General features: G+C 35.2%; 1 protein-coding gene across 2 annotated transcripts in view; it reads right to left on the bottom strand.

Moving 5' to 3' along the window:
• CAB39L (calcium binding protein 39 like) overlaps positions 1-14,252 on the bottom strand; it is an 86,800-nt gene that overhangs the window by 65,467 nt on the left and 7,081 nt on the right. Inside the window, exons 2-3 of one of the 2 annotated variants that reach the window (XM_014558739.2) lie at positions 10,438-10,590; positions 9,736-9,811 (exon numbers count right to left, since the gene is read on the bottom strand). The gene's annotated coding sequence lies outside the window, so the exon portion shown is untranslated. The remainder of the gene's footprint in view (positions 1-9,735; positions 9,812-10,437; positions 10,591-14,252) is intronic. The other variant, XM_032496177.1, reaches the window with a different exon arrangement.

Below are 14,252 nucleotides of genomic sequence, written 5' to 3' on the forward strand. Positions count from 1 at the left end.
TTTACAAATTTTTCTATAGGGAAATTAACAGGAAGTTGTAAAAGACTTAAAATACTCATATTCCTTCTTGTTTAATAATTCAATGTCTACAAATTTATTCTAAGAATAATAAGTATGCGAGAAAGCAGATACAGAAATATTTATCACACTAACACTGAGCAAAAAAAAACAAAAACAAAAAAACAACCCAGAAACTGAAGTCCAAAACTACATGATTGAGTATATTTACTTATTGGATTCCATGTGGCATGGGCACTGACCAATCAAAGCAGATGTCCAAACAACCAGCATAGTTGCAAGCCACTCAGCATACCTGCTGAATATTAAGTGAGTGGAGTTCATTCATCCACACAGAATATCATGGTCAAGTTGTTTCAAAATATTTAAAGAAATGAGGATATATTTATTGCATAATACCAAGCTTAAAACATCCAAGATGCTAAACTTAGTAAAGAATATGAGCCCCCAATTTTTGTTCTATATTTTTACATGAACCTTTCCTTCCATATGGACGTGGAAAGAATACCAAATGTTAACATTAGTTGGAACACTGGTGATCATGTTCATGTATTCTTGTGTTATCCAAATATTCTACAATCAACATGTACAGTTTTGCTACAAAATGAAGTAACATTTCCTAAAAATCACCATGTTACACAATATGATGCAGTAAGAACCACAGGAATTATGGGGAAAATAGGATTGGAGCTCAATACTCAAATATTTTGTCAGACTTTTTTTTTTAAAGGCAGAAACCTAATAAAAACAGTAGCACAGTTTTATGTATGTTAGGTGGTTAAAAAATACATAAATACCACAATAAAAATGGCACTTTTCCTTGAAAGAGACCTGACATTTGCTTGTGGAGGTGGGGTTAGAAGACTTGCAGCTTGTGAATTATTTTGAAATAGTGGAAACAGGATTATCTGAAATCAGCTGGAGAAGCTGTAACAACAAACGTGGATGAATGTGACTCCTATAACATGTGGTACACAGAGATAGCTGGTACATGTCCGAGGTGTGTGCATGTCTGTATTTTGTGTATTTCTCCAGGGCCTGGTTCAGCTAGGTGGTTTTCTGCATTCATGAAACTGCACAAAAGCAAACAAGAAATCTGGATTATGCTCCAACTGGTACCTAACGTATCAATCATACTAAAACAAATTTATGTTTTCAAAACAAGTGTTATAACAGAAATGATTATTACTTTTATTATTATAAAAATATATGTATATGCTGAGTATGCTAACAAGTATTGTGAACCTGTTGTAATTCTGCTAATTTGGGTGACTACAGATCTTTCTTTTTTTAAAGTGGTATTTATCTCTTTCTTACTCCCACTGCCTTTTTTCTCTCACTTCTCATTTATGCTTTTGTTTCTCTATTTTTCTCTCTTCCTGAAGACTACAGTGTAGACACAGAATACCACAGTTACACCTTCAGGTAGCCCAGGAATAACATTAGACTTATGCTTCAGTAGCCTTATGCCAAAAAGGAAGCCCCAAAGCAAAACGTCTGCTGACTATCTTAGGAGTCTGTCATGGTATCCACGTACCATAGCTATCTCTAGTTCTTCCTTCTCATAATTCCCATTTCAGACAGAATTTACACTGTGGCCTTGGAACTTGCTTGAAGATATTCAAACTGCTTTCATAAAAGCAGAATACAGAAGAAATGCTAGAGGAGAAAAGAGGTGTCCAATTTGCACTGAAATGAGGGTTAACTGATAGGATGAAAACACATTTCCAACTATCCATTAATTGCTGATCCTTGGCCAAATTTGGAAATCTTTAAAAGATCTTAACTTCAGCAAGATAACAACTTCATTAGTTTGGTTTCTGTTATAACTAACTCTGCTTCCCATCTCCTGCTTTTTGTTAGGAAGGCGGAAGCGTAAATTACAAAAATTAGGTGAGACTGCTACCCACTGGCTGTATTTCCAAATCTCTTAAAGCCGAGGACATCAATCTTTTTCTAATTTTGTAGCACTACTCTGGCCCCCTGCTGGTACTAAGCTGCAGTGGCAGCTGCAATATTTAGCCCTAAGCAATAAGATCTACTACGCCAGTCCAAGGAATGACTGCCTTGTTTCCCTAATGCCAAGATAAAGTATATCTATACCTGTATCTATTTATTAATAAATAAATACAGATATATGGCCTCCAAAGGCCTTTATGTGATAAACTATTCTGAACATTCTTCTCATATCAATGGCTAGTTTCATAGGTAATAAATCTTCGGAATTAGGTTTGAATGAAAACAAACCATGCAGAAGTAACATATCTTTAAACTGGAGATAATAGCATACACTTCCAGGACTAGTTGTGAGAATCAAGTGAAACAGTATACATACACGACTTGCACTTAGTTAAGTGTTAAATGTTAGACACTGTTCCACTCATAAAATTAAAAAAAAAAACTCTAGCATATATTAAAAGTGTATCATCCAACTTGCAGTTGCTCTGTCACTATTTTCGAATGGGGCAGATCCACTGGAGGAGTCACAAGCAGTTTGTGATCAAGCTCACTTATTAAACACTTAGTAGATGCACAGAGCTATACTAAGTGCTCCAGAGACACACATACCCACACCACCACCAAATCACTAACTGTGTGTTTAAGGACTTTTAAATTTGTCTTAGATACCAACCAGACCAAAACAATTCTATTAAAAGAATTCTGGATGCAGCATTTTAAAAAAGCATAGGTTAGGGATACAGAAACCCTGGAGTTTTGTCTAATTTACTCTAACCAAGAGATAGGGTTGAGGTGCGGGCAGGGGAAATGAGACTATCAGTTATTTGACCTAAGTAAAAAACTAAAAGCAATCTCAGAGGTTCTAGAAGTGACACAAGGGTTCCAGAATATTTGTACATTTGCAATTAATAACAAATTATCAAGGAGATGCTCTATAACAATGCTTTCTTTTACACTCTATTCATCCATATTTTTCATTCCAACAAACAATTTTGGGGTATTTTCTATGTGACACAAAGTAGTTCTCATAATGAACTTCAATTAATACTGTCAGTACTTTCAGAGTTGCTACTAGTTTATATGATGCTTTGGTGAAAGTCAGAAAAAGGGACAGGTGCAGCCAAGCAGATGCATAGATTAACCAGCAAACAGCACCATCCTCCAGGCAGATGCAGCCCTGCACCAGCCTGGCAATAGTTTGATGTGGGGGGAGGGGGATGTGAGCTCGATTTCAGGAGACTTTGGGCAGTGGACAAACCAAACAACTAAATGCAATGGCCCTGAACACTTGTTTACAATGGCAAGGATCTGTTACAACTTTCTCATCACTTCAACATGCAGGATTCATTCATCCAACCATCTGAGGGAAATCTGCTCTTTAGGATATGGAGTTGGAATAAAGAATTCATATTCTATTAGGGGATATAAGACATGTATCCAAAAATAACTACAGTGTAAGGCAAAAAGTTATGAATCACGAAAGAAAAGACCAGTGAAATACCATAAAAATTCAGAAGAGCCAAAAAAAAACTTATATCTTGAAGAACCAGAGGCTGTTTCACAGCAAAGGTGCACTGGAACTCAGTCTTGAATGATGGGTACAATTTAGACACATGGAGATAGGAACAGACATTTGGGAAGTACAAGATGTAAGCAACAAAAAGTAATTTATCAGGAGGAAATGCTATGTGAATGACAGTTAAAAAAAAAGAAAAACAGGTTAGGATCGGATTATGAAGAGCCTTTCATACTAGGCTAACGAGTTAACTGTTAATTTGTGGGCAAAAGGGAGCCATGATGTAATCAAGTTCTCCTTCATGAATCTGAATTTGGTAGTGTTGAAGAAGAATCAAAAGAGCAGAGAAACAGGAGGAGATGAAGTTAAAGGCAACTGCACTAGTCTAGGATGACGATGAATATCAGAGACAATAGGTCTGGCAAATGAATAAATGTACATGGTACTTGAGAGAAGAGACAAGATGACAATGAAAATGCTTGTGTGAAAGAGTAGATAGTAATATCTTCAAAATAAATAAGGACCAAAGAAGGAAAAGCAAATTTTTACAAAATAACCAGTTGCTTGATATGTAACAATCTTCAGGTGCCAGCAAGACTTCTGGATATAGATGCCTATACAGAACCAGAACCTGGAGGGAAAACACAGCCAGGGCAGTATACCTGGGGGTTACCCATTCTGCCCATGCAGTGTGAGAGACCAAAAAGAGCACCAAGAACAAAACTTTAGGGAACACCTATAAGTGGTCATAGGAAAAAAAAAAAAGACTAATAAAACAGTGGTAAAGAAGGACAGGAGAACCAGACAAGTATACTATCACTGCGACCAAAAGGGAGAACATCAGGAACTCAGAGTGTGCGTCAATACTGAACGCTGGAGAGCAGTGAAGAGCATCCTGCCTGGACCTGTAACCTAAGGCCCTCTTTTCAATTCTGACAAAGTAAAAGTATTAGGGGTATTCAGAGAACCACCTACGATAGGAAAAGGCATCTTTAAGAATTCATATTCCCCTAAAATCCTAAAGACACAGGCTGATAGACCAAAGCCAGACTGGGATCACCAGAGCATACCACAGTATAGCAAAGCATAAAGCAGGCGGAGGACTCCAAGCCAGTCCTTCTGGGAAGATGGTAATACTGGTTCTGATCCAGGGCGCGTGGCTCAACAGCCCTGCCTAGAACACTGGATGAGCGGCTGGAGTCTTAGTAGTACTTGATACACAGCAAACGGTCACGGGCAAAATTAGGACTGTAAGAGGTTAAGGATGAGGTCATGGAGGCAAGAGCATGTATTACTGTTTTCAAGTGTCTGATAAGGAATGGAAGGAGAGCTTGAAGGACTAACAAAAGGGATTTTGTTGCTTTTTTTTTTTTCACTTTGAACTCTCAGTAGATTGAATGGTGGTGCAGATATGAGGAAGATGCAAGAGGAAGAGGATAATTAATGAGTCAAGATTCTTCAGCCCACAGTGGAGGACGGGATCAGGAACATAAGCAGAAAGTTTAAGCCCCAAGAAGAATGATATATATTTTTCTAAAATGAAAAGGAATGAGAAAATGTGAGTAAGGAAACTGTTCAGATAAAGAGGAATGAAGTTAGGAAGTATATGATTGCTTCCCTTTTCTCAGAAAAGGACTTATGATCATTTGAAGAGAATGAGAGTAAAGTAATAGAGTGTGCATTTGAGCAGAGTGAAAACTGAAGTTATCAAAAAAAAAGAAAAACCACCATATAAATGTATTAAGAAGAAAAGCTAAAAGCTATAACTCATGTACATCTACAGTTGTACCACAAACAGTAAATAAGTGAAATACATGCTATAGTACTCCTACAACCTCCAATTTAAGGAATAACAAAGAATGAAGTAAGAAAGAAATCATAGGATCCTGAGATACAACATATACAACAGCAGCATAACCAGCAAAAATGGGCTTCGAGCTATAACCATAGCCAGATAGTGATAATTCTCATATTTCCCTGCCCTTCTTTGCTGGATCTATTTGCTGTTTTCTCCATGGTTGGTACTTTTTTGACAAGTTCTTGCTTGAATCAATTAAGAACACAACACAGCTTTTAATAAAAGAACAACTCTCAACCTACTGAGAACTGACACATGTTCTCTTTTTATAAAGTATGTCATCTTTCAATTTTCCAAGGTTTTACAAACTTTCACTTTGCTAAAAATTATTGAAATCAAAGCTACACAAAAAATTTTACGTTGGAAAATCATGTTATCTCTGTTATAAATCTTTAAAAGTATAATTTGTAAGCTGGTGCACTACAGCCAAGAAGAAAAACAAGATCTAAAGAACATAGGAAGGACAAAGAATTAGGCTGAGTAAAGGGACAGAAAACCTTGAGTTATAAACTACTCTGTTTAAAATGTCAAGGGAAACTAATCTCAAAGTACCCCTTTCTACATTTTGAAGCTTGTTAATATTAGAAAGTACTTTTAGACAAGATAATTAATTTTCATACTCAAAGTCACTGATGGCAAACACATAGAATTTATAATAAAACATGTTCATTGAATAGAAAAAACTCTATAGAAGTAGTTCAGTGACTATGGTTGAACTCCTCTCTCTTTGACCATAACTCTGAAGACTTATAAAACATGATCTAGAGTAGGAGAAATGCTTACAATCTATTAGTAACTATTAACCACAGAAAAATACCTTTAATAAATGCAAACACAGAATGGCATCTTGTTTGACAAATAAAATACAAACTAGTGTACTTTTCCTGCTATATTCATATTTAAAATTTTTTCAGCATTTTGATTTCAAAATAAATGCTCATTGTAAAAAAAAAAAAAACCTAACTTTTAATTTTATATGCTTTTCTAATTGCTTGAGAATTCCCTATCTTCCTCTTCTCTAACTACACTCCCCGAAGTTAACAACTAGTACTCATTTACTTTTACTCTTCCTGACATTTTTTTTCTCCAGGCGCACACAGACCTATGTGTGTTTGTTTACCAATACACACAACTTTTTAAAAATGGGATCATACCACACACACTGCTGTGTAAGTTATCTGTGTTTCTTAATAGTAGATACTGGATTTCTTGACATGCCAGATTTGATAGATTGACTTTATTCTTTTTAAAGAGCTGCTATTAAACCTTAATATTGGTGTACCAGTTTGGTCAACTACCTCTCTGTATGTAGACATTTAGGGAGTGGCTACTTCACCCCAACTCCCCACCATTTTATAATCTATTTTTAACTTATTCACTGACAATATAAGCATAAATTAGAATTGAAAATCATGATGCCAGTTCTCCTTTGAAAGAAGCTATAAAGTAATCATTTAATAGTAATAAACTCTGTTTCACTTTAAATGAAGATTTTGGCCTTTTGTAGCTGGTAACCATATGCAAAAGTTGTCACTGTTTTCAATGCAATGTTACCAATGATTCTGAAGATTTACCCATACAACTGATTTTCAAGTTAACTACCCATTATAGCCTAATTCTCCACTATCACTCAGTTACATGAGGCAACTTCTTATCAGTGTTTCTACAAGCTTACTGTAGTATTAGGTTCTCTAAGGAATTAAAAAGAAGTCTGCAACAAGGGACTTACCTTCAAGGAGCTTACAACTTTGGGGGAGAAAACTTAGTTATGTATATGAAACAATTACATCATAGTTTAAAGATTGAAGAAAATTTTAAAGGAAGGAAAAATAAAGAGACCAAGTATTATAAGGGATAGTATAGAGATTACCTAGTGAGGAAAGAAATGGTAAAGAATTAATGGAAGAATTTAGATGCACTTCGAAAAAGTACTAGGATTTGGATAGTGGGATAGGAAAGGGGAAGATACTCCCAGCAAGGGAAAGTGTTCTAGGAAAAACTTGAAGACTGGAATGAAAGGAGAAGGGGGAAACGTTAGGAAACGGGAAAGAAAGAGAGCGAGGAAAAAGGGAGAAAAGAAAATCATGGATAAAACAGAAATATATAGGAAAAGGTTTCTGAGATAGAGTGGTGGGCAGGGAGGGATGTTTGTTGTTTAGGTCCACACATCTGCTGTCAGAGGAGGAAGCCTGTGGAGAGGTAAAACTCAAAGATCCTAATGAGAAAAGAAGTCAACAGTAAAGAGTGAAGAGAACAATGAGACACAGAGACAGTTTAAAAAGAAAATAAATCAAGTTTTCTACCATAACATTTTTAAGTGAAAAAAAAAAGTTTTTTAAAGCAACAGCTATGTTTCTCTATAAATAGGCATTTTTAAAATGTAGGCTCTGATACATACATATAAGTTACACACACTACACTGTTGTATCATGTGAACATGGTGAAGTCTGCAGACTCCTGAGTTTCCATTAAAATCCCACGTTGAGGAAAGTTATGAGCGCAAAGGAGTAAGTCTGCTGTCGTCCTGATCTATACTTCGTAGCTGACAACTTGAGTGACACTAGACTGTAAGCTAATGTGAAGGAAGGGAACGTGTGTGTTTTGTTCACTGCTTTATCCTCAGCAAACACTTGTGAAAATATCTCCGACTGATTTTTAAAAATTATGAATCACTTTCCTGTTCTGCTACTATATTCTTTGTATTGCATCAAAAGGAAAGACAAAGAGGAAGTGCAGACTTTTAAGTGATGAGTTGGGGAATTCATTAAAAACAAAATTAGTTGTTTTTTGTTCCTGCCCCTTCGAAGGGGATAACGCTTTGTCTCTAGTGAAGCTCATCTCAGGCTTACTCTCAGGTCGTCCACTTCAGTACTGACTTTCCTCATAATCAGCTCTGTGCCTTATATGCTGGCTTTACATACCATTTAATTTTTAAATTCCATTACAGGATTTTTCATTTCTGATATTCTGATTGGTAATTTTAATATGCCTGGTCACTTCTATAGTCTTTACTTATGTTTTAGAATCCCTCTTTTTTATTAAATATATTAAATTTTTATCTTATGATGGATATTTCTAGTAGCTGGAATCTCTGTAGATCTGTTTCAGTTGTGGTTTTTGCTGACTCTTGCTCATAATGTTTTGATTTTTCCCCCTGTTATATTTTGTGACTTTAAAAAAATGTGTATGAGTTTATTTTAAGAATTTCAACTATGATTATTTGATAACTGGGTTGATAACTCCCTCATGGAGGATCTGTGATTGCTTCTGGCAGGTACTGAAGAGCATTACAGACCCAAGTCTGTTTTAAATTAAAACTCTCCATTTGTGGAATACTATTTAGCCATAAAAACCGACAAAATAATGCCATTTGCAGCAACATGGATGTTCCTGGAGAATGTCATTCTAAGTGAAGTAAGCCAGAAAGAGAAAGAAAAATACCATATAAGATAACTCATATGTGGAATCTAAAAAAAAAAAAAAAAACAAAACAAAAAAAAACAACAAAACAGAAACTGTCTCATAGACATAGAATACAAACTTGTGGTTGCCAGGGGGATAGGGGGTGGGAAGGGACAGACTGGGATTTCAAAATGTAGAATAGATAAACAAGATTGTACTGTGTAGCACAGGGAAATATATACAGGATCTTGTGGTGGCTCACAGCAAAAGATGTAACAATGAATGCATGTATGTTCATGTATAACTGAAAAATTGTGCTCTACACTGGAATTTGACACAACATTGTAAAATGACTATAACTCAATAAAAAAAGTTTAAAAAAAATGGCAACACCACCAAAAAAAAACTCCCCATTTGCAAAGTTTAGGGACCATGAAAATAGTATAAAATAAGGCCTCAGATCCAAATGAATGTGAGCTGGTGACCAGGAATAATTCAGGGAGATTTTAACTCTACCCAGAGCTGTGCGCTCTCCAGGATGGTCTCTGACCAGCCCTCTACACTTTGCAGAATGCAAGGAATTTTCCCCAGTCCCCATTCTTCTCCATGCACAAGTTTCTTTGCCAACAGAAACCCATGGAAGCCCCCCAAGTATTCAGAGACTTCAGCACTTCTTTACCTCACAGAATTTACTTCCTTGGTTTCTAGCCCCAGAAAGTTTCCTTTATTTTCTTATAGGTTCATTCATTCATTTTTAAGTTTTTAAAAAAATATTGGATCCAGTATTTTATATATTTGGTGGATCTCTTGCCTACCATCTTGCCAGAAATAGAAGTCTGTTTAATACTTCTAAAATTGTCTTGTAAAATTTAAATCAGGATATTATAATTATTCCTGATAAATTTTATTTTAGTGTGTTACTGTAGCCTACAAGTCTGTCAAGGGCACTTATAATCTTGACTGAATTATTGTATTAGCTTACCTTAGAAGTTGTTTATCACCTGCAAACTTGCTTCGACACTCTCAGCCTTCACCAAAGTCACTGATCAACACAGCTTCTGATAAAAAGAAAAGCTTAAAAATTAATATTTTAAAAAATATTATTTTAATTTATACAAATTTCAACTTATTTTCTTATTATTATCAGGTATATAGAACTGTAAATTAAATTTCCAGCATACACAAATATATCAAATTAAAATAGGAAAATCCCCCTACCCCAATTACTTCAAGTGGCAGACTTTTAAAAAAGTAGTATTGAACCAAATAAAAATATTTTAACATTAGGGGAAACCAGCAGAAATGCGAAGGGGTGGTTTGGGGGAAGGGAGCTTTAGCATAACTGAAATCTCCATCAGCCCTCACCTTCCACAAGAGGAAACGTACCTTATATAAACTAGTATCTTAAAGGCCAATGTGTACAAAAAAGTTACACAAAACTTAGAAGAGCTCTGAAAGGGAAGCTTTGAAAGGTTTTCTACTTTTAACAGCATCATGAAAAAAACCCAGGCCTATTATGTAGTTTTCTTTACTGCTTTGCCAGTTATAGTTCACATCTTTTACTGTTTTCAGTCATCAATGGCAACTTCAAAAAATTTTTTTATCTCCAACATCAGCATAAGGACATGTGTATGTACATGTGTGTATGTGTACATTTTCCCACTAGAAATAAGAGAAAACTTACACTTCTTTCCTTTAGTACAATGCTCTTACATGAAGAATGTATAAACCACTGACTTGGGGTCTGCATCTTTTAAAATTTATTTTCTGAGCAGCCACTACAGGTTTAAACAGAACAGTTAGCTCTTGATGTTCTTTCTTCTCAATAATGTATATCCTGTAATAACATAGTAAAAAAAACACAGAGTTTGGAATCACATAGATCTGGGTTTAAATCTCAACATCTCTGATTCTCTTGGGAAAATAATTTCACTAGTGTCAACGGGCAGCTGCAAGAGCCAAGTTACACAGCATGAAGCCTGTCACGTAACCTGCACTCTATATTGTATTAGCTGTCCTTCTGTGTAGTTTTGTATTTCATTTCCACTTTGCACAATCTGTCAAAGGACTTTCCAGACTAAATTTTCTAAGTCATAGCCTTGATAAACTTTTGGGGTTGTGTTCAACAATTATCAACACTTTGCAACGATTATTTTACCCAACAATATACATAAAATACTTCAAAAATAGCAATACAACAATTATACTACTGAATACACTCCACTAAGACAGTACAGTCATTCCTCAGTATCCATGGGGGATTGGTTCCAGCTCCTCTTCCCCTACACCAAAACCCACAGATGCTCAAGTCCCGTATATAAAGTGGCATAGCAGAAAATAAAAAAGGAAAAATAAGAAAAAAAAATAAAGTGGCATAGTGACTGCATATATCCTATGCACATCCTCCCATATACTTTAAATCATCTCTCAATTACTTATAATACCTAATACAATGTATATGCCACGTAAATAGTTGCTGGCATGTGGCAAATTCAAGTTCCGCTTTTTGGAACTTTCTGGAATTGTTTTTCCCTAATATTCTTAACCTGTGGTTGGTTGAATCTGCAGATACAAAAACTGCAGATACAGAGGGCCAACTGTACTGTCCAAAATCTATGTTCTACAGTCACTAAAGTTGTCCCTTTTCCTGTGGGGTTTATGTCAACAAAATATTATATAGTTATATAAATGTATTTAAATTCCGTCTTAGATGTTTCTACTTTTTTATTTAATTTTACTTTTGAATATGTAAACATACATGATTCTAAGATTGAAACTACATAAACAAGTTATAATTAGAGAAATCCTTCCTTCACCATTGGCACCTTTCCCATTCCTTCCTTCTGCACATATACTCTATATACTCTCCTGTGCCTTTGTTTTTTTCCACTTCATAATATATTCTGTAGATTACCCTATACTGGTACCTGGAGACTTTCTACATTCTCTTTATGACTTCTGGGGGGAAAGAGTGACTTGGAAGGGACACCATCTACCTGGAGATTGTTCCATTGTTGCATGTACTTCAATCAGTTAATGGGCATTTTGGTTGTTTCCAATCTTTCGCTAATACAAGTAATGCTATTGTGACTAATCTTATACAAATGCCAGTTTACATTTTATGCTCGCATGTCTTTAGAACAGATCCCTAGAAGTCAGAGTGTGGGTCGAAGGATACATACATGTGTGATTTTGCCAGATACTACCAAATTCCCTCCTACACTTCATGCTTTCGTATCCATCCCGACCAGCAGTAGGGAAATCAGTGCTGGCTTCCCCACAGTCCGTAGAGTATACTGAAGAACTTTGCATTTTGGTGAGAAAGGCTTTAGTGTAGCTGTAATTTTTAGAATAGCTTTCATTTGTATTTCTCTTTGTATGATTCAAGTTGAACATCTTTTCTACGTTTTGTCATCTGTATTTCTTTCTCCATGAAATCTGTTTTCATGTCTTTGGCCCATTTTTCTATCAGGTTGATGGTAATTTGCCTTGATTTTTTAGGAGTTTATTTTCATTAAGGAGATTAGGTCTTTGTGATATAAGTTCAAATATTTCTTCCCACTTGTCTTTTGACTTTGCTCATGGCATTTTTCATCACGTAAATCTTTTTAATATAATGGAATTTATCATGGTTTTTATTTTCTTCTGAGACTGAGTCATAGTTATAAAATCCTTGGCATACAATTTCATAGACTTTAAACTTGTTCCATGGCTATTTTGCTTTGTAGGCTACCATTGAGAAGTTTGTTACTAACTTTATCTTTCTGCCTGGAAGCCCAGAGATACTTTTCATTATCTTGAAAGTCCAATAGTTTTATTAGGATGTGACTTAGTGTTGACTACTCTGGATTAATTTTCCCAGCATACAATGAATCTTTTCAATACGTAGATTTAAGTTTTCTGCTACTTGCAGAATGTTTTCACTGATTTAAGTTTAAATATTACCTCTATTATTTTTTTCTTCTTAGAAACTCTAATTTTTACATATCATCTATATTAATCCCTTTCTCTCAGTCTCTTTTTATATAATTTTCATTCTTTTGGTTGTTTTCGTGTATTTCCTCAATGCCCCTTATATTCAGTCAAATCTATTCTCCTTTAGGTACCTTGGACTTTAGCTTTATTTTAAGAGACGATTTTTCTTTTTGTTTATTCTATTTCCTGAGTTCAGTAAATTCACTTTTCCTAGCTTTCCTTTTTTCTCCATTTGTTTTGGGGTTCTGAACTTGAGGACTACCTCTGTAAATGCTCATTTAAGGGTATTTCATTCAGGAAGGAGTATGTTTATTATTTAATTCAGATAGTTTTCTTCAGCTCTGTAGTTGGATAAGCTGTGGGGGAGACTATTCATCCGCTGAAATATTTTGAATCTCATTATATGTTTTCTACTTATAGTAATTTATATGGATGTTGTTTCTGTTCATTTTGATGTGTTTTAATTTTCCTAAACCACGTAACAACAGTACGTAGATAGAAGTGAGGGATTTGGAAGAAATAATGGACTTTTTTAGTTCAATAGCACCTTCTGTTGGCTTAATAAGGTACAGAATTTTTTAAAAAATCAATGACTCCTTTTTGGGGGGAAAAAGAGGTTCATCTGTCTTCTACTCCATTTCACCAAGATCCTTAATTTCTACTATCCCTTTTTTTCTTTATCACCAAGCCTCCAGGAAAATGGTGACCCTTCCAAGTCATCCTCTTCCCAGAGCAGTACCTTTCTGAGGCTGCCTCATTGGTCCCATGCACTTTCAAGTCCCTTCCTTTCATCTAAGGAGTCTCAAATTTCTTAGGATTTCCCTCCTTTGGGTGGGGTTCTCTTCCTGATGTTAATTTTACCTGCATTCTATTGACCTCAGGAAACTGCTTCCCTCTCCTCTGCTCTAAAACCTCAACCTCACTTGTCACTTCAGCATGGGTCCCAGAGCTGGCTCTGCTGCATTTCAGTGTTTATTCCCCTACATCCCCATAATTTGTAATTGTGTTAGTTAGGCAAGCATGGTGGTGATTTAATTTGCGATCCTTATAGATCTGCATGGTTTTTTTTTTAAAGGAATATATAGAGAGATTTGGATTTAGACCATTGCCATCATCCTACAGAATCCTTGAGGAAACCTCGAGCCAGGTTTTATTTTTTTATTTTTGAATTATTTTCTAGTTTTGTTGCGTATGGTCAAAATTTTGTTTGACTTTTTATTTTTTTTTTTTACAACTGAGGCATTTTTTTTGTGGTCTAATATGTAACAGATTTTTATAACTGTCCCAGTTTTCATTCTATTCTCTCTATATTCTATATATTCACTCTTGTTTTCTAATTTAATCATCACTTTAAAATATTTTTTTCTTATTCTTTCTGGAGTTCTGCAAGCTCTCATTTCACATCTTTCTCTAGCCTAGTCATCTCATTTCTGAGCTCCTTTTATTTCTGATTTGTGGGGTTCTTTTAAAGGTTTCATCTTTTCCTTAATTTCTCTTTGCTTGTTTTGAAATATTTAATTACCA

This window comes from Camelus ferus, chromosome 14 (genome assembly GCF_009834535.1).
Source record: "Camelus ferus isolate YT-003-E chromosome 14, BCGSAC_Cfer_1.0, whole genome shotgun sequence".
Lineage (NCBI taxonomy): Eukaryota > Metazoa > Chordata > Mammalia > Artiodactyla > Camelidae > Camelus > Camelus ferus.